At 42.5% G+C, this 21,139-nt stretch overlaps 1 protein-coding gene across 2 annotated transcripts in view; it reads right to left on the bottom strand.

The window, feature by feature from the left end:
- DAO (D-amino acid oxidase) overlaps window positions 1-21,139 on the bottom strand; it is a 234,702-nt gene that overhangs the window by 191,616 nt on the left and 21,947 nt on the right. The window contains exon 1 of one of the 2 annotated variants that reach the window (XM_085635423.1): window positions 2,352-2,382. The exons of the other annotated variant lie outside the window; for it this stretch is intronic. The gene's annotated coding sequence lies outside the window, so the exon portion shown is untranslated. Of the gene's footprint in view, window positions 1-2,351; window positions 2,383-21,139 lie in introns of those variants that run through there. 2 annotated transcript variants of the gene reach the window in all.

Here is a 21,139-nt window from a genome sequence, read left to right as displayed (position 1 = left end):
GCACGCATTGTTATCAAAGTACATCGCTTTGTAGCGAGATAGCACTCTTCATAAAGTGGCCAACAATATCAATATGGGGAGGGGATCCTCATAGTTTATTACTAGGAGTCTCATGTGATCGGGTATCCCAGTGGCAGTGCTTCCTTTGTGAAACAGTAAGGGCAGGTGCCCACTTTTCTTCTGCTCCGATGCCCACTATTCAAACATAAGTGCCGGGCCATGTAATAACTTAGTGCACGGTACGGGCTTTCTCTGACACCAATTAGGAACTACCCAGTGGGCTGATGCGGTATGCAGTGCCCGTAGTTGGTGCAGCTGTCAGACTCATTGTTTAGCAAACTTCCTGGTATGGCTCAGGTGGAACCTGGGAAACGGCTGTTGCAAAGCGGGGCCTGTTGTCACGCTGCGCACAGCGGAGGTCTCAAGAAGTATGTTCTCCACTGATGGTGGTCGATATGGACATGTGTTGCGGTATGGGCTGGGGAGGCTCCAGTCCAAGCGAAACAATTAACAACTTGGTCAAAAGGATTTTAGCAAGGCCAACAATAGGTACAATTGGCTCCACTCGTCTAGTCAGGAATTTGGCGTTGTTCTGTAAAACTAAAACAGGCAGGTGTTGTGGACCACGGTCAGTGTTCTGGGGGGAGGGTGAGTACGCCGGGGAGCTACTCACCCTGTGGCGGAGCGCTGACAGTTAACAACAAAGAGGGATACACAACAATGGAGGTGCAGCCATTCGATGGGCCCCATGAGGGGGTAGATTCCAAGTGTGCAGTGGGTTGGCGGGGAGGAGGGACTAACCTGCCGGTATTTCTGGACTCTACAGCCCTAACCCACAACGTATGGCCTGGGTAGAATCTTAGGGAGGCTGCCTGTGTTCAGGTACCCCTTTGGGCCGGTGCGGTATGCGGTGCCCTGGATGTCAAGTAGTGCAACTGTTGGCTGTAGCGCGTTGGGGCCTCCCGGCACAATGTGCGCAGCAGAGTGAAACATTGGTGGGCGAGATGGCCAAGTTCAAATGCACGGCCAAGTTCTAGAGTACGGTCCAGTTAAAAAGTTAAAGTGTAAAGTTTAAATGTATGGCCAAGTTGTTTGGTGCTTTCCCAGTGGTTGCAATTAGAGAAAATTGATCAGGAGAAGCCTATGCTGCTGTCTGGATGAGCAGAAACTCTTTGTCCCAGCACCACTAAGACAGACCACCCAGGGAAAGGAGAGGTGGTCAAGGTACATGAGTGTTGTGATTGTGTTGTGTTTCCACTGGCAGGTCAGCCTTTAAAGGTGATGCAGAACTAATACGCTCGGATGTCAACAAACAATTACAGCTCTTCACAATTCAAGATCAAGTGGGTAAAGAGGGATCTGGCAGAAACACAGAACAAATCAGCCTGGCTAGCTTGAATCCAGTGGCACAGCGTCTGTGCACACCCTTGGCTATATAGGGCGAACATCGCAAACACATCCATGGCAAGCAGAATCGGATAAGCAACATTTTGCAGACTTGCTTAGTGACCCACTTCTACTTACTAAGGATTAAAAAATGTCGATCAGGTCTACATGAGACCTAAGAAGTGTGGTCTGTGAGGTCAGGGGGTGATGGTTGATGTGTTCATGTGGAAAGAAGGATGTGCAGGAATCAAGGTTTATTATTTTCGTGTTTACATCATGTTTAAATTTGAAAGCTTTGAAACGGAGGGCGCAGAAAATACGATCTTTCTCCATCCTTAATTAAATACGACTTTTTCAAATCAAAGCGACTCGATCGATGTTTGTGTGAATTTGTAATAGTAAAAGACAACCTTGACAACTGGAGGGTAACTGAATAAATTACCATGATCGAAATACTTGTTGACTGTTCTCTAAACCAATATTTGTGTCGGTAAAGAACGACAGCACCTCCCCCTCCCCCCGGCATTGCACAAGTGGTTCCCAGACAATAAGGTGTCACATGGAGAACAAAGTTTATCCCCAACACTGCGTGAGAAGTCTTTCTGTACAGACAGAACGCGCACTACAATGTGCTATAAAGTTTCCGCTGGCTCTCATGAGCTATACTTTTCTACTATTTGGATATGAAATAGCGTATTCCTGTATTTTACTAGGCATGAAAAGGAGCAATTTGTTTCATTCTGTATCCACGCTGCTGTGTTAAATAATATTTTGCCTGCAGAAGGGGAAAACACGTGAGCATCCACGGCACGTGAGTAACCTCTGTCGCAAGCCCCAATGTTTACTTTGGAAAGTTACTGAGCAGGCCGCCTGAGTTCTAGGAATGCACGTCATGTGAAGAGCGTTTTAAAATATCCAGCGTGTCAAATTATAAGTCGTATTTGTTTAAAATATGTTCTACTTACAAAACCTGAGACCTCCTATTCTGCAGCTTGTATCTTGCATCATGGTGAGGGAGGTGGAACAACTGTCCTAACTGAGCATGTTATCTGTTGCACAAACTGGATTGATTTGGCTACTGACCAATCATAAATCCGCATTGAGTAGCCAATGTTTTCTGGCTGCAGATGTTGCTCAAGTCGTGTGTGTTTTTCAGTCCAGCATGTTATGATCTGTCTGGGAATACTTTTCAGAACACATCATTGTAACACGTTTGAGCTGCACTTTATGAGTTACTGGAGAGTCTTTGACTGCCAGAACGTGGGCCAAAGTAATATTTACATAATCTGTGCAGAGAATCCAACAAGCCCTGGCAATGCCAATAGGTCTGGCTTATTAATGAAAGTACCTCCTCAGCCAATGATAGGTTTAGGCACTCAATAGGTCATCATACATACAACCCCATGCCAATCATTCCACTCATACACCCATTCATCCACCCACTGGCTCATTCTTGCATTCACCCTTTACACACACAGAATGAAACACACATACACACTCAAAAACATATGCATGCATGTATGCTTTCAATAACAATTTAAAGTGAAAACAGGGTCATTTTTTAAAATTCCACACTGTTCCGAGTAGGCACAGGGAAAAGCGAGCTTGTTGTCGGATGCCAGGAGCAGCTGGGCACCAGTACTTAGGTCTCTCCTGGGACAGTGCATTCGCTGTCGCTTGCGAGACATTTTGTTTTCTTAATGGGGGATTAGAGCCCACCAATTGCTAACCATTGGTTGGCTTCGTTGCACTCTCATTTCCTTGTTTCTCTTTGTCAGCGCGGCCTCGCATCCTCTTTGTGTGTTTGTCCATTCTCTGGAGCACTGCTTCCTTGGCCAGTGTCCTTCCACTCCTCTCGCTTTTGGAGCTACTTTTTTATTTTAGTAGCAGCACCCCATAAGAGTGTATGTGTTTGCAGGACATTTACCCATGCTCCTCCTGCTCTGCGGCTTCCCTCTCTCACCATGCGTTGTTGCTTGTCCGCTTTGTTGCTTCCCTCTCCCATCTTCCTTGTATTGGTTTGCTTTGTTTTGCCACATCCTCTCTGTCTGCTGTCCGTGTTGTTTTGCCCTAACCCTCCCTTACCACCCTCCCATCATGTTGCTTTGCTTCCATACTTCCTTCCCTTCATCTATGATGCTTTACCCCCGCCCTCCCTGCCCACATTCATGTCATGTAGGTGAGCCCCAGTGGCTTTGCCAATATTTGTTCTGTTTGTTAGTTAATCTTTTAGGTTAATGATACTTTTGTGGTAATTACTCAGGGTGATTGCCTGTGTTTGCCATAGCCACACTCATTCCCTCATGATGGCCTATAGCTGTAGGGTTCTTCCACATCCACGCTGGATCTAAATATAGCAGAGGACAGGACTGCATCTTGCTCAGCCTGACCCCTCCTTGTGAACACCTACAGGACCACCTTTTTGGATTTCCTTATACTGTGGGGTTGTGCCTGGCTCCTATTTTCCAACAGCTGCCTTCTCCACTCAGGAAGCACTGGGGCACTCTGACAGCTTTTTCATTTAATTTATGTTTTAAATTTCACACTGTTTTTTTATCTAAATTGTATTTCTCCATAGGCACTGAGTCAAGAGATGCCAGGAGGGGTTGGGCACCAGTTTTCCTATTTGTATGTCCATCTTTTATGTCAATGACACAGCTATTGTGAAGCCCATCTGCGCCCAGACAGCATCCAGCACCAACACCCGGAGCCATCCTGTCCTACGTTTCGTCTAGCGGTACCCCAGGAAGGAACTACTTGACTTGAATGTCACAGGGGAGCGCTTTTTTGCATCTTTTCTATCCCTTTCAGAGTATAATAGGTCCTTATTGCTTGCCAGGCATGCACATTTCCAACTCTCACTTTGGAAACGTTTAACTATACACAGGAGGTTCATGCTCGCTTATATCCATTGCATAGCCCCTGAAAATAACGATCAAGTTTCTCAATAAATGTACATCCTCTCGTTAAACGAGGTATAGATATTTCATTGAGCTACATGCACCAGACCGGCTATTGTTCGGGGAAATGTGGCTTCAGGAATCCTCGGACTCAGATATTGCAATGGCAATTCCCTTTGGCTACGCCATCTCCAGGACAGACTGGAAAGGTAAACCGAGAAAAGGGAATGCCATTGTGCACAAAGACATTTTTGGATGCTCATCAATGGACCACACATGTCCTGTAATGGGAGACTGCCTTCTACTCGCTCTTAAAATTCCCTCCTACCTTCATCATTACATGCGCCTCTATTTATAGGGCTCCCAGTCCTAAAACAGGCTGTGTTGCAGCTCGCTCAGAGTTTGATAACACTTTTTTTTTACGAAAGCAGCCAACTTCACCATCTTAAGGTTCTTAATTTTCATGTGGAAAATACGCATGATCTGGATTCCATCACACTACTAGACTTTCTGAAAATAATAGGTCTATTTTCATGAATACTGATGTCTGGAAAATCTGTCCCACTCCTGTTAGCATACGAGGATTATTTTGTAATTCCCTACTGTATACCAGATAGATTGTTGGGCAACACAAGGGCACTGCCTTTTAGAAGCCCACAAAGTCCAGTGCCAAAATTAAGCAGAATGACCTTATTAAGTCTTTACAAAAAGCATCTACTAATCTATAAGATAATGTGTAAGTGGCAGTCACAAACTTTGACATTTGGATCTCTTCAACCTTAGATTCGATTGGTCTTCCTAACAATCCCACCTCATGAGAGAGAGCATCTTGGGCCCCGTGGTATTCAGAAGACCTCTCTACTCTCAAACGACAATGTAATTTATTAGAACGGATCTGGAGAGATTCTTACTCCCAAGCATATAAATAAAAACTATAGAAAGGCCTTTCAACACTACAGGTTGTTCGTACAACTTGAGCCACATATTTTGCTAATAGAAATGTATCTGCAAAAAATCAAATGAAAAAGCTTTTTCCAAATTTCAAAATCTTCACAAATCATGATGCTTGTAACAACGCTATCAACACCCCTCATATCTATGTAATAACATAGCCACTTTTTCCAAGAGTAAATACGGAAAATACAAACCAATTTCTTTTCAGCTAATATGGAAAAACTATGGGGCATATAATCAAGGGCTTTATCTCCGCTTTGCTGGCCTTAAAAGCCAGAGAAGCGGAGATAAAACCAACGCCCTATCAGCAAGAGGATGCTAACATGCGTATTCGCATGTTAGCACCCTTTTACACTACGCCTACCTTTGTATCTCTAATGAGATGCAAAGTGGGCGTTCCTGACATACACTACATGTCAGGAGAGCAATAACGCATCTTTGCGCTACCAGCAAGGATGCCCTTGCATTTTAGCAGATGTTAGTTTTTGGAGAAAACTGCTGTTTTCTCTAAAAAGCAGAGATAGCCAGCGATAAGAAAATTATCGCTAAGCACGGCCTGCGATAATTATCGCTGGCCGTTGCTGATATGGCCCTATCTTCCCAACTATTCTCCCTCCTTTTCGGTAGACTCAAAACCAAGTTTATCTAATTTTAATTCTGCATTTGCAATGAGACGAGAAACCTTCAAGCGCTAGTTGAATTAGGCCCTTTCTCTGCTTGACCTGTGTCTCCCTCTATTGCACTCACTATCTCTGAGTTCATCACTGTATATCCGATGAACACCAACACTGCCCCTTCTAGTTGGAAACACGCGTCTATCTTTCTCATTTTAATAAAGCCTTCAGCAGACCCTGAAACACGTGTGAATTACAGACCTATTTTCCGGCTTCTTTTTTTAACAAAACCTGTTGAGAAACATGTTAATACCCAACTCTCTAACTATCTGGAGAACAGTAACATCTGTGATGAAAGACAGTTAGGCTCTGGAGCCCATTACTGCACAGAGACCTTGCTCCTGGTGGTTGGAGATGAATTAAGCCACATCTAAGACTCCGAGCAATCAGCAGTTTGGGTTCTCCTTGAGCCCTCCACGGCTTTCAACATGATCTCTCACACCACACAAAATTCAGCATGGCAATGCATTCTATTCTTTCTAGCAGATAGAACCCAATGTGTTTCATTGCAACCTTTTCCATCACAAATGTTCACCTCCACATGCAGTGTGCAACACTACTCCCCACTCAGCCCTACACTCTTCAACACTGTTAATTAAGTTCAAAGGGAATCTTTTTAACTATATAGTTGACTTTGGTGCTCTGTCCCTTTGGACTCAAATGAGCCCCTCTCCTTGTTTTTCAAAGTTACACTCAACTCTGACAAACATAGAGTCTTCTTCTTAGCAACCAGGCCTCAATAACGTCCTCGACCTGGTGGCCGCTAAACTGGGAAGCACTCCCATGCCCACATTTAGCACTAGAAATCTTTGCATTTTTTATGATGATCAACTTTCTTTTATTCCGCAAATTACTCAGGTAGTTTTAATCTGATTTATGATAACCAGAGCTCTTTGTAAAATACTATCTTTCATTACCCTCTCTTCACAGATAGGCATAGTCTGGGGATTGATGATATATTACCTGGATTATGAGAGTTCCCTCTATTTTGGTCTGCGGAATATCTAATAAATAGATGTCTGGCAGTACAGAATGCAGCAGTCAGGCTCAGTTTGATATTTAAATCTCTATGCAAAGCACGTAAAGATTTTCATAACACTGGCCCTACCTGTTTTAAGAAAAGACTCTCTCCATACCTACGTAACTGATGTCTAAGATCCGTCAATGCTCAACTTTTTGAGATTTCATGCATCAGGAGTAGTCATCTGGGTGGTCAATTCTTCTCCTTCCTCATAAAACTTGGAACTCTCACCCTAATCACTTGAGATGTATAGCGTCACCCCTCTATTCCCATTGATGAGACAGACGAAAAAAATGCTTTTGACTCAAATGAGGGTATTTCTTTGTTTTTATAGTCACTGTTTTTGTCATAGGTACTTTAGCATCAGGACAACCAATTATGGGTTTTATAGTGCTTTTTAAAATAATTTATTATTTCATTCATTAATTCATGGCCATCTTTAAATGGTATTTCTTATAGTGTATCATTATTTTAAAGTTCCAGCCAACCCAACAAATTCAGCCCCAATATACTGGTCATCTTGGAATGGTAAAACAGTGATACACTGTGTATATCATCATACCAAAGGTGGTCGCCTGGTTTGGAGGTAGTGACCACGCATGATGAGCCTCACTGCAGAAAGAATGAGCGGCAAGCAAGCAGCCATTTAGCACTGCTTGGTTAGCATCTAGTACACTCTAAAAAAATTGAAAAAAGATGAGAAGGAAATAAATGAAAAAAGACCTATAAATTGGGAAAACCAAAAGCTAAAGGACTGGCCAACCAGCCGATATTGACGGACATTCATTTTTAGGCAGAGGTGCACATATGATCAGATAAATACTGTCTCTTACAAGTCCAGAGAGCTAATGGCTGAAGTAGGCTGGCCCATTGCCTTATGCGGTCCTAGATGGAAGCAGAATGTAAATGATACACATACAAGCCAATTGCAGAAGAGGGCAGACACAAAGCCCCCCTATTTATGTATGTATGCTTTTTTATTGATTTTGTTTGTTACAAGATCCTGGCAGACAACTAAACCTGTCAGGCATTCTGAGGAAATTCTAGCAAGACTTATTTCAGTGCAAATCTCCTAATCCTGCAGTTTGTCAAAGGGGGTAACCAATACCAAAATCCTTGGCTACAAATGTAATCTGTAAAATTTCATGTAACAAAATTCATGACTGCAAGCTTTAAGACAATGCAAAAACATAAACTACTAAAGGCCTATTGGCTTCAATATACACATGTTATAGTAAATTATTCAGGCCTTTGTTGTACTTTTTCATAATAAACATATCAGGGCTATAGCCTTTATCATTGACTTGGTACTTTAACCAACTCAGACATACTGTATTGAGTATAAGCCTTCCTACAAGGCAACAATCAGGTATACTGTTATAAAATTACAAATATGTTAAAAAGGACTACTGTCAAAACAACATAATATCCCTCCCAAGAGGGCATAACAAAGATTAATATTGTGCAAATCTTCTATCCTAAAGGTTTGTTCAAGTGAGTCACCACCACCAAAACCCTTTTGTGCTCCAGTAATCTGCGATATTTCCATGAAACAAAATACGGCCTACAGGCTTCACCAATGTGCATTTACATCCACAAATAAAAACCTATTGTCTTTATAAACATGCTTTTCACAACAGGTAAGCCAGGCCTACTGCCTTTGTTATACCCTTTCAGAATAAACAGATCAAATTTATGGAATCCTACATAGCGTTCCCCAATGAACCAATTTAGCCAGAAGCCTTTCCCTTGTATTGCCTTGAAGCCATAACCAGTTGCACACAAGAGGGCAACCCAATAAACCCTCAGAAAACTGGGTTTAACAATCTAAGAAACCCAAGGACTCCTGAAGGAGTAATTTACCTGGAATCACACAGTGAAAGGATTGGCATGGAACACATCCAATCCAATATCAATATGAAATATATTCCATTAATTCATAATTAATCAATGAGAGTAGGTGTACTTCAAGTATAAAAAACAAACATATGTATTTCCTTGACTAACAAACCAAGTTATTATAAGGGTCTAAGCCAGCAGCAACCAGTTGGTATAAAGGTAACTAAGGAATCACTCAGTCCAATATGTGATCCTTAACTGAGTGGCGACCACTCAGCATAATCACAATGATGTTAGCAGCCTCGCTCAGTCTTCCTCCATGTAAACGGGTTTGAACGTTCATTCCAAATAACTTGTACAAACAATTATATAAACATCACTACAAAAAGTTTCACCAATGCCTGACAAAAGCAAGGTAAAAGACTTCTGACAAAAATGCTAATGGTGTCGAAAGATCGAAGACTTTAACATGAGCTAGAATCAGATGAGAAATGTTACACACACAGCAGGAGTGACATACAAGCCCCCATATGTGTAGGTTACATATTACAATGGCATGCCAAACATGAACACCGCAATATGATCATAATCATTCATCTCTTGTGTGCCAACTCTTGCTGCTTACTAATACCTACATTTCCTGACATCCCAACAATGTTGCAGATAATGACCAATCTATCACATATAACATATAAATACAAGGACCATTAGGCACAAGCTAACATCTCAATCAAGTAGTCTATTCCCAGATGTGACAGTTTTACACACTACGCCTCACGATCCCACGTCCCTGCCCGCAGACATATCCTCAAAGGAGGAAGAGTGTGGTCCACAGCTTGCCAGCCTGCACCACTATGTGCAAAACTGGAATACAGAAATTATTTATTGGAAAGGGGGTGGACATGGACTGTTAAGCCTTAAAGAAGACTTGAAGAAAGTGAATGATAACAGTATGGAAGGGTTCCCCTCGGCCTTCAAAATGAAACCTACGACACTTAAGAGCATACACATCAATGATTTTTAGAAAAGTATGTAGGATATAAAACATGAGTGTGGGGGGTATGATGCTTGTAAGTAGTAAAAAAAAATAATCTTCCGACTCATAGTTACCAAGAGCTGGGGCACTCAGGGTTTTAACAGTAATGCATGTATTCGGGAAGTTATCTGAGTGGATTTTTTCAATTGATCAGTCTGTAGAAAATCCTAATTACTCCATTTATTAGCATCTTTCCCTTTGAGTAAACTGTGGCTTGAAGCAGTACTTAGAAATCTGAAGATGTGGAGATGACATCAAACTATGTTCTGAATATAAATCCCTGTTGGCGGTCCGACCCTGCTCTTTATCCTGGTTTTGAGGTTGGGTGAAGTGAGCAAATCATCTAATCAGATTAGTTAAGACCATCTTTAAATAAAGGTCAATGAGATGATCAAGAGGTACATCATCATAATATTGCTTGATTGTCTGGGATAGGCTATTTCAAGGCAGATCCTTGATTGGTTAACAAAATGGGCAATGCCCCACCTGCTTGTCATCTTCCTTTGCTAATGATGTTTCCACTGCTTCCATGGCATTTGCTGCAGAGGATCTCACAGCTTTTTAATCTTTGACTTCATCTGCCATTGGTGTAATCACTCAAACCTTCTCATTTTTTTGCTCAGAAGACCATACACTTGAGAAGCAGTCCTCTGATGTCTTGTGACACTCAGATGAAAATCACACAAGCCTATTCTCTGTGATCATTTGTTGGCTTAACAACATTTTCAAGAAAATGAATTATTTGTGTTATGTCTCAATCTCTCTCTAAGTAAGCTAATACTGCGCAGATGCTTTTAGAGTACCATTTGGAGGTAGTTCAGCAATTCACCAGCACCATGCCTGCTCCAATCAGTCATCCTTCTTTACAAATTATCACTCTGACCGTCCAAGATAACATTTTGACTAACCTAGATCATCTACTTCTTGATCGATCTTGATTCTCCTCTCTGGCACATTCTTTTCAATTTACTCTCTGAGTAAGCAAGCTACAGAGATGTATTCCATAGTCAATACTAAGGTTTTTACTGAGGTTGGGCTAATTTTGTTTTTGAATGTAGACCATGGAACAGATTCACCTTTTTTGCATGATACCCACCCACCTGCATACAGTTTGGTTTGAATGGATGCCAGCAGCCAATAAGAAGGGTCATAGCACATTGCCTGATTCCAAATGAATGAAATGGTTTATGCACTAGGACAATTCTGTCTATGGAGGCACGGGCAGTCCAACTAAGGCTTTTTACAGTGTACAGGCAATAAATCAGCCTTCTTCCAGGTCAGTTGTGAAGCAGATTTGGGTACATCCTAGTAATTACATTAAACATAAAAGTAGAAGTACTAGGAATTCACTGTATTTATCCTTCATCCTGAAATTCTAAAACTGAAACAAATACTGTGGATGTAAACAACAGCCTGGATGCTTATGTTTATCCAGTGGCAAAGGGATAACTTTGAAGAAGAATTGATGTTTCCTTGAGCAATTTTATAAGGCAGTATATGCATGAAGATAGATATTGAACTTGGAGATTTAGCTTTATCCAATGGATGGTGATATTTGACATGCTTGAGACCAATTATAACTCATGTGGGTCATGCTGGACTTCTTTTTGAATTGAACATTTTTGCAGAAGAAGTTGGTCCCTTACAGCATCTTAGTATATATACTTCCAGGGTCATTCGTATTTTGTTATACAAAAACAAATTCCTTCCTTGGGAGTTTGTTTTTGTAAAACAAACATGGTTGCTGAGAGACTGCATAAAATATGCAAAAACAACAATTGATGGACAGAATGCAGAACAATGTCATACATTCACCCCAGTACAGAGATCTGGGCCTAAATCCATCGTTTTTTTGCTCACCATGCCGTTCCAGTTTGAACCCAGCCATATGCAAATCAGTCTTGACCCTGTGCCTCATGGGTACAGTCCAGCCCGAACTGCCAAGCCAGGTTCTCCCTGGACTGGAAACAAGCATCCTAGGACCGGTTTCGGGGTTTCACCCCTCTTCAGCCGGGATAGCTTGATTCCAGTGGCATGGAGAGCACGGAGAGCGCGGGACCCACGTCTGGGCATACCCTTCCCACTCAGGGTGACAAATGCAAAAACAACAATTGATGGACAGAATGCAGAACAATGTCATACATTATGGCATCTGCTCAGCACACATTTGGTATGTTCAGAGAAGCAGTGTGACAGCAGTTCCACTGCAGGCACAAAGATTTCGGCAAGCCGGCGGATATCTCTAAATAGGGGAACAACCTTTACAACGCAACTTTTACAACGCACTACCATTACAACGCATTTTTTACAACGCATAATCCATTACAACGCATGATATTACAACGCATGACACTACAACGCATTTTTAAAAACTACCATTACAACGCATTCCATTACAACGCATACTACCATTACAACGCATACCATTACAACGCATAATATTACACTATACTATCCAACACTTACCCTACTGATGCACCCCCTGGAGTTAGAATAGTAATTTTTACCCCTATACTATCCAACACTTACCCTACTGATGCACCCCCTGGAGTTAGAATAGTAATTTTTACCCCTATACTATCCAACACTTTCCCTACTGATGCACCCCCTGGAGTTAGAATAGTAATTTTTACCCCTATACTATCCAACACTTACCCTACTGATGCACCCCCTGGAGTTAGAATAGTAATTTTTACCCCTATACTATCCAACACTTACCCTACTGATGCACCCCCTGGAGTTAGAATAGTAATTTTTACCCCTATACTATCCAACACTTACCCTACTGATGCACCCCCTGGAGTTAGAATAGTAATTTTTACCCCTATACTATCCAACACTTACCCTACTGATGCACCCCCTGGAGTTAGAATAGTAATTTTTACCCCTATACTATCCAACACTTACCCTACTGATGCACCCCCTGGAGTTTGAATAGTAATTTTTACCCCTATACTATCCAACACTTACCCTACTGATGCATCCCCTGGAGTTAGAATAGTAATTTTTACCCCTATACTATCCAACACTTTCCCTACTGATGCACCCCCTGGAGTTAGAATAGTAATTTTTACCCCTATACTATCCAACACTTACCCTACTGATGCACCCCCTGGAGTTAGAATAGTAATTTTTACCCCTACACTATCCAACACTTACCCTACTGTTGCACCCCCTGGAGTTAGAATAGTAATTTTTACCCCTACACTATCCAACACTTACCCTACTGTTGCACCCCCTGGAGTTAGAATAGTAATTTTTACCCCTACACTATCCAACACTTACCCTACTGTTGCACCCCCTGGAGTTAGAATAGTAATTTTTACCCCTATACTATCTAATACTTACCTTAAATGTAATTTAATATTATGCGTTGTAATGGTATGCGTTGTAAAGGTAGTATGCGTTGTAATGGTAGTGCGTTGTAAAGGTATTTTTTTAAAATGCGTTGTAGTGTCATGCGTTGTAATGTCATGCGTTGTAATGGATTATGCGTTGTAAAAAATGCGTTGTAAGTGCATGCGTTGTAATAGTGTGCGTTGTAACGTCATACATCCCTCTAAATATGGTGGGTAGTAGTCTGCCAGGGTGGTGGAGGTAATTGCCTCTGCCACCCCAGTGAACAGCAAGCCACCCACTAAATTCTAAATGAGGCTCTTAGTCAAGTAGTTACAAAAAGAATAGTAAGAGTGGATTCATTTGTGTTGAAACAGTCACTATTTTTCACAGGAACTTTTTCTTGAAAGGCCAGCTTCTTTCCTTTTAACTAGCGCCTCTTCAAACTTCGCTGAACAAGTTTCCCGGAAATATCAGGGAATCTCCTCCCATTTCTTGTGCTCCATCCTTAATTACCCTTCATAATTAAATACTATATACATATGGGAAGGACTGGCTGCCATGACATAAGCACAAGGATCACAGAAATAAAATAAAGGTTGACTTTAAGCTTCAGTAGAACATATTATCCATCACTCTTCATGATGAGGATATTGTGTTATCATATTATTATCATATTATTGTTCATTAAAGACAAACAATCAGACCCAGTAATACAGATGTGGAGGAGCGTAATTTAGGCTCCATAAACATCATGTATAGATATATTTATTTGCTCATGTACTTCATTTATATTCAATGTGTTGTTTGACTTTATGAACATGTGTGATGCAAATAAATTAATGAATAGTGTGTAACCATTGCAATCACTAAGAAGTTACACATTACTGTATTAGGCTGATCAATTGACTAATGTAACCATTTTCGTTACATATTCCCATTTGATATTGATTGTTTGCTTTCTATTTATATAATACTTTAATGTGGATCCATTTGGATTCTCGTGTTAACATTTCTAGTATACTGTTTCTTCTGCAGGTGCATTATCGTAGTTCTCGTCAGTTACAGAAAAAGATTATTAAGCTATGTATTAGACTGCTGATAGTGAGCAATGATGTTGAGAGAAGGCTTTCTGCCCACGGTGTACCCGGAGGATGCAACATTCAAGGTTAACAGATGTGTACCTGATTGCTTGGAGATGGGAATTGAGGGAGTATGTCGACTCCCCTCAAATGCCGTTACTGGATTGGCTCTCAGTGGTGGGAATGAGATATGTATGTTCCAGAAATTGTAGGCTGTAGTTTTTAGTTGGTGTTTCATAGCTAGTTAGGCAGAGTTCATCCTGACTTTGAGAGGAAACATATCTCTCTGCTGAGTACTTTTTCTATTTCTCTGAATCTCTAATGAAGTTTGACATTATGCTGACACCTTCTATGCTCCCTTGTAGAAAGCTCCCTTAAAAATCCCCATTAAGGTTTTGACTTAAAATATGCTTAGATTAGAAAGTGAAAGTTTCTTTATGGAACAACTCATTGTCTCAATTTGTTTTCTTTGTATTGCGGCTATTACTATTTTTTATCTCATTTTATTATGACGTAATTTACTGGCTCATTTTGGTCTCCAGACTGCATTGTTATATCTTTTTTAATTTGTTCCAGGTTTCAATATATACTAGTTGGCTAAATGTTCTTAAAATGAACCTTTATGGTTGAAGTAATTGGTTCTTGGTCTTCATTGAGGAGTCACATTGGCTTCACAGAGACGGAAATGAAATTCTAATGTTAGCTCCCTTACAATGCTTCAAGTCGACTAATAAAGGTCCATATGACCAATGAGGAAACATATTTGATGATATCACTAAGAGACTGAGGTTCAGATATCCTCCTTCCATCAGATGCCATTGTAACACTCTGCATCTGACCTCTGATAAAGATTTATCCCCACCAAGGAGCTTGCAGGTTGGGCACTGACTTTCCCCATTATGGTCCATAATTCTGAAGCGCGGAGTGACACCAGCTTTCATAATAATCATCCTCTAAAAAGTGACGCCCTCTGTTACCCTATGTTTCAGATGCTACCCTTGCTCATTAAGGATTAAACTGCAAGACCTCAAAGTTACCATTTTGCCACCAATACTCAGATCTGCCTTATATCTACATCTGTTTTGTAGAGCCTTTGTCATTGTTTTAAAGAGAAGAAGGGACATACAAATTGCATACTTATCTGGGCAAAATAATGTTGTAACTTTTTACTCTAAGATGTTGGACTGGGTGTGTCAGCTACAACAGACAAATGACATAGCAAAGAGAATATCTACCTTTGCCCATGACTGCCACCAGAGTGCTTGGATGGAGTCCAATCCAGAGGGATGGAAGCCAGACAAGTGCCCGTTCCAAACCATTCTCAAAACCCCACGGTTCACAGTAGCCTGTCCTTAAATATAAGATTCTCGCCACATGTGAACGGAACATGCCAAGGGGTAGGTAGAGGTATCAGTGTTGCTTTCTTAATCCCTGTTCTTGTGTTCGACAACCAAAATGTATTGTTTTTACATGGTAATCCATGGATGGCTGTGGTTTGATAAGGATGTTGAATGAACCTTTAAACTAGATTGATTCCTCAAGTATGGTTGAAGGGTCTTTGCCGGGGTGTCAAACATAGTTCCAGGAAGGTTAGATCAATGATACTCTACAGAATAACCACTAGGGCAACTTAACGAAACTCCTGTTTTAGATTTGCAGTGTATACACTCATTTTATGCAGATATTCTGAATAACAGGTATGGGTACGACCCTACTCGTCCTACGATGGATATCAGTCAATGCAATTGCAAAGATTTTGGCTTCAGTGGGTGACATGGGTTGGTGAGAGGCAAGGACTATGCTTAAAATGTGACCTGTCCATCTCCCATAGTGGGACAAAGTTCAGGTTCCAAGCCAATGGTGACCTGTCAGGATTCAAAAGGACCCACTCACATCACAGTATGCAAGGGATATAAAAAAGAGTAAAAGGAAGGACAAAAGAGTAAACAAAATGTAACTAGTTAGAATAGGTTCTAAAACTAGTTTATTTTCAAACACAGAGTCAAGAAAATGGGAAAATACATTTTGATATTAATGCATTTCAATAAAAAAACAAGCCAGGCAGTAATCAACAAGGGTGGTGGCTGGGACGCACAGTGAAATACTATGTTAGCTGAAAGGGTGGGTGTTAGCAGTATGGTAAACATAGACGGTTTCTTCCTGTTTTAACAAGATCCTAAATTCAGAGAAGTTTTACAACAGTGTAACCAAATAAATTGTACTTTTAACGTACAGTACAATTTCCAACTAAGTGCTTTTGAAAATCTTGATTCAAGATAATTGTAAGTCTAACAAGTTAATTTGAACTATTAACAGAGAATCAAAGACAAAGCATTTTGAAAAAATTAATAATGACACACCCTTACACAGGGTAACAATAATGTATTATATTCTGCACTACTTTGGGAATTGATGCTCTTCATCACGCAAGGCTAGAGGACAGTGTGTTTTAGTTCACTCCCAAAAGAAGACCGCTGCAGTACACGTGTCTATTGTATGTATCTGTGCTGTCGCATCTCACAGAGAGGCTTCAGATAGATTCAAGTAACGTAACCTGGAATAAAACGTGATAAAAGGTATGCATAGTAAACAGAGACAAAACAGAGGCCACACTATAAAGGGGTAATCATCTAAGAATGAAGAAAGTTTTAAAAAGATGAATGAAAATATATCAATTGGTTAAAGCTTAATAGCTATTGGACCAGCTAATGAGATAATTTTCCCTCATTCACATCCACTGTGACCCATTCTGAACCACTATTACAGATGGATTACTTTTGTTTTTGAACTGGACATTTCTTCATCTTTCCATGTGCTGGTTCAAGGACTCACCCTAGGTTGAATCCCAGCAACATTTTTAAGGAAGTGAAAACTGCCACAAATGAACCAAAGTTGTTCTCCTCTGAAAATCCCACAAAGCCTATAGCTGAAAACTGAAGTATGGGCTTGAGCCCCATCAAAAGATCCAAAGACAAAATATTACATGACAAATCAAGAAAAAAAAATGAGTATCTCAGGGTCTAAGGGAAACCTTGATACCAACGCAAATCCTGTTTTCACTGCCCCTGCAAAATATTCTATGTGTTCTTGGAGTACACTAGACCGCGACAAGTGCCATCACCAAGCTAACTTGGTACTTCTAGGTATTTTCCGCTGAAATACCACAAATAATACTGGTTGAAATATTCTCTACCGTTAAAATGCTATGTTCTCGCCTCCTTCAAGATTGCTCTGAAAGAACACGTGATGTGATATCTTCCGCAATAAAGGAGACATTGCATAATATCTGTCTCCATGCCTTGCCATAAAATATCTCGGTGTACATATGCATTTAAGAAAAACCAATTGTTTGTATTGCCATGCCTATGGTGGACATCCATCACTCATCAAATGAATAACTTTGTATCAACTCTCATTAATAAGTGCTTAGGTACCATGTAGCTGTTGTTCTGTACAGCATTTCTCATTTCAATTTTTCTGTTGCTACATCAAATAAATATTTCATGTTAGATTTTCAAGCTGTGAAGTTTTACATGTTGTTAGTACCCTAGGAGCAGGCAGAGTGCATTTACACATGGCCTGAATTTGACTTTGGTGGATGGCCGACTGTCCATCATGGTGACGGAAACCATTACATTTGCCACCTTGAACATACTCCACCTACCATATTTAGAGAGCACCGCCAGCATAGTGGAGATCTCTGTGACTTTCAGTGTTCCATTGACCACTGTTCCAACAAGTTTTGTGTGCGATTTCGTTTTTTGAGGCAGCCGTGCGCCATTTTTTTTTTATTTTCTAAAAATATATACCTAAAGTGAGAGTTTTTTTCCCAGACTGTAGGGTCATTTTTAAGTCAGGCCTAGCGGCAGCACGCATGCACTGCTCGCTCTGCGAGGCATGCTGTAATAGAGTATGCAGTGGAAGCCCAGCCCACTTTCCTCCAATATTTTTAATTGGCTGGTGTCATTGTCCTTCGTAAAAGCTGAATTCCGATTCATTATGAGGCTTTTTAGTCCTTCCTGGATACCGCCTTGTCTCCATTTGTTACTTCCCATAACGACTGGACCTTTTACTTGGCTCGTCACACAGTCTCCGTTATTTAGTGGGTGAGCACTATTTTTTTAATGGCCTTTCCTTATTCCAGCGAGGTCCGCTTTCACTTTAGTGGCTGCGCTGATTTGTATAATTAATTTGCATAGGGGTCCGCATCAGTTCAGTGTAGCACAGCAAACAAGTATTTGCAATGCAACAGGTCTCGCATTTGAGCGAGTTTGAGCTATTGGCATTGTAAATGACAATGCCTTTTATTTATGTTTTGGTTTTTTAAACATAAATAAAACACATTGTCATTTACAATGCCAATAGCTTAAACTCGCGTAAAAGCGAAACCTATTGCATTGCAAATGCTTGTTCTATTTTTCTGTCCGGTACTGTCAGGTTTTTCCTCATAGTGCTAGTGTGAAAGATTTTTATGGGTTTATGTTTTTGTGCATCATTACCAATGTGCATTTTGTATTTTCACACTTGATTACACATGTATACACTGATATAGTACTATTGCTTTGAAATAAATTCTCTATGACATGTAGAAATGCAGTTTTCTTTTTTGTGTCAACTAGGCCTCAATTTAAGTTCAAACACAATCTCTTCCAAAATGGAAGTCACTCACCCCTGTCACTCATGCTCTTCCCTCCCCCTGCCCACTTCTCTCCTCACAGATTTCTGCAGCACATAGTCAAGCTGCGATGCACTGGTTTGTTTCCACTTTTACTTTTTATTCTGCTCTCAATAAGCCCTCACTGGCGCCGGTCTGAGATCTGCTCTCTCCCCAGCAGCTCCGCTGTGCCTGGCCTCGCCACTCACTCCTTCTGCACCTCCCCTGCCTGGGGTTCGAACCCGCTGCAGTCCGCTCCTTGCACGATTGTGTACCGCCTCAACACGGTAATTGTGCCACTCTCTGTTTGTTGCCACTAGTTATTTTTTGTTTTTTGTTATTGTTACTTTCTGTGCCCTTGTGCCTAGTTCGCTCTTCCAAGTTGCCCGGTTATCTTCCCGCCGCTGCTGCCCCTGCAGCCCCTCACCCCTGCCCACGCCCATTCCCTCCTCCCAGCTGATCGTCCCTCCCCCACTTAATGGCAGCCGCGCAATGCAGGTGCGCTGCTAGCGCGCCAAAGGCAAGCCCGTCTGCGCCCGTCCACGGCCAGGGACTCTGGTTCTCCGGCCATCCACCGCTACGACGCAACCACCCTCCTCGCACTCAATCCTGGAAGGAACAACAACGGGCAGCTGTCCACGCAAAACACTACCCCAAGCCAGTTCTCCTGCCGCTACTGCCGACAGTCCTTCACCACTCCACCAGCGGCCGCTCCGGCCATCAACACCGCCGACGGCATAAGATGCGTCCTCCTCAACGTGCGCTCCGTGCACCGACACGCCGTAGAAATCTGGAACCTCCTGGACTCGCTCTCACCCAACGTCACCTTCTTCACGGAAACCTGGACCAACGCCTCCTCAGCCCCTGACATCGCCATCCCAGATGGGAACAAGATCCAGAGGAAGGACCGCCCTAACCACCCCAGAGGAGGCATCGCCATCGCGGACAAAAAATCCCTTTGCCTCACCACCTCCAGCGGAAACTTCCCCGCTGCCGAACACCTGCACTTCCAGGTCCAGAGCAGCCCTAACTCCACACTCCGTGGCACCCTCGCCTACAGACCCCCTGGCCCCCGAGTACTCTTCTCAGACACCATCACCGACCTCGTCGTGCCCCACGCCATCGCCTCCACAGACTACATACTCGTCGGAGACCTGAACTTCCACCTTGACAATCCCAGTGACCCCAACTCCGCGGTCCTCTGTGACAACCTCACGAACATTGGACTGAAACAACTCGTCACCGCACCGACCCACAAGGCAGGACACACCCTCGACCTCATCTTCGCTGGAGGCAACAGAGTTCACTTCAGCCACACCACGCAGCCCCCCTGGTCCGACCACCACTGCATACACTTCCTCGTCAACAAACCCAAGCCACCTGAACCCGCTCCACGCCCCCGCGCAGGAACTGGAGCAGACTCATTGAGGAACAGCTCAACTCCACCCTCAATGACCACACCCCCACCCCCACCCCGCCGCAACAGATGCCAAACTCATGGCTATGGAACTCCGCACATGGGTCGCCAAATGCGCAGACAAGCTCACCCTGCTGCGAATCGCTGACAAGCAACGCCCCAGGAAAGCCGCCTGGTTCACCACCGACCTCCAAGAAGCCAGACGCACCTCCAGGCGCCAGGAGAAGAACTGGAGAAACAGCAAGACACCAGAGAAATACACCACCTATAAGGACGCCATGACAGAATACAATCAACTCATCAGAACCACCAAAAGGACCTTCATTCATAACAGAATCCTCGCTAACTCCAGCAACTCCGAGGAACTTTTCAACGTCATCCAGGAATTCACCAAGCCCGGCAGCGAAGCCACGGACATCACCCCCTCTCAGGACCTCTACAAAAAAACTCGGAGCCTACTTCTACCTAAACATAAAGAGCGTCTACGACAACTTCAACGTCCATACACCGGCGACACCAGCCAGACCACCATCTCCGCCTGCACACCAATCACGACCGAGGAAACCACTGCGACCATGAAAGGTATCTACTCCGGGGCCCCAACAGACTCCTGCCCCCCCACATATACCACAGAGCTGCCACCACAATTGCACCCGTATTACAACGCACCATCAATACCACCTTCCAGACCGGCTCCTTCCCCAACGACTGGAAACGTGCAGAAGTCAGACCCCTGCTCAAGAAGCCCTCAGCAGACCCAACGGACCTCAAGAACTACCATCCTATCTCGCTCCTCCCGTTTGCAGCAAATGTCGCTGAGAAGACAGTCAACGCAGAACT

The sequence above is a fragment of the Triturus cristatus genome, chromosome 11 (assembly GCF_964204655.1).
Source record: "Triturus cristatus chromosome 11, aTriCri1.1, whole genome shotgun sequence".
Classification (NCBI taxonomy): Eukaryota; Metazoa; Chordata; class Amphibia; order Caudata; family Salamandridae; genus Triturus; species Triturus cristatus.
This window is presented reverse-complemented; position numbering and strand designations above follow the sequence as displayed.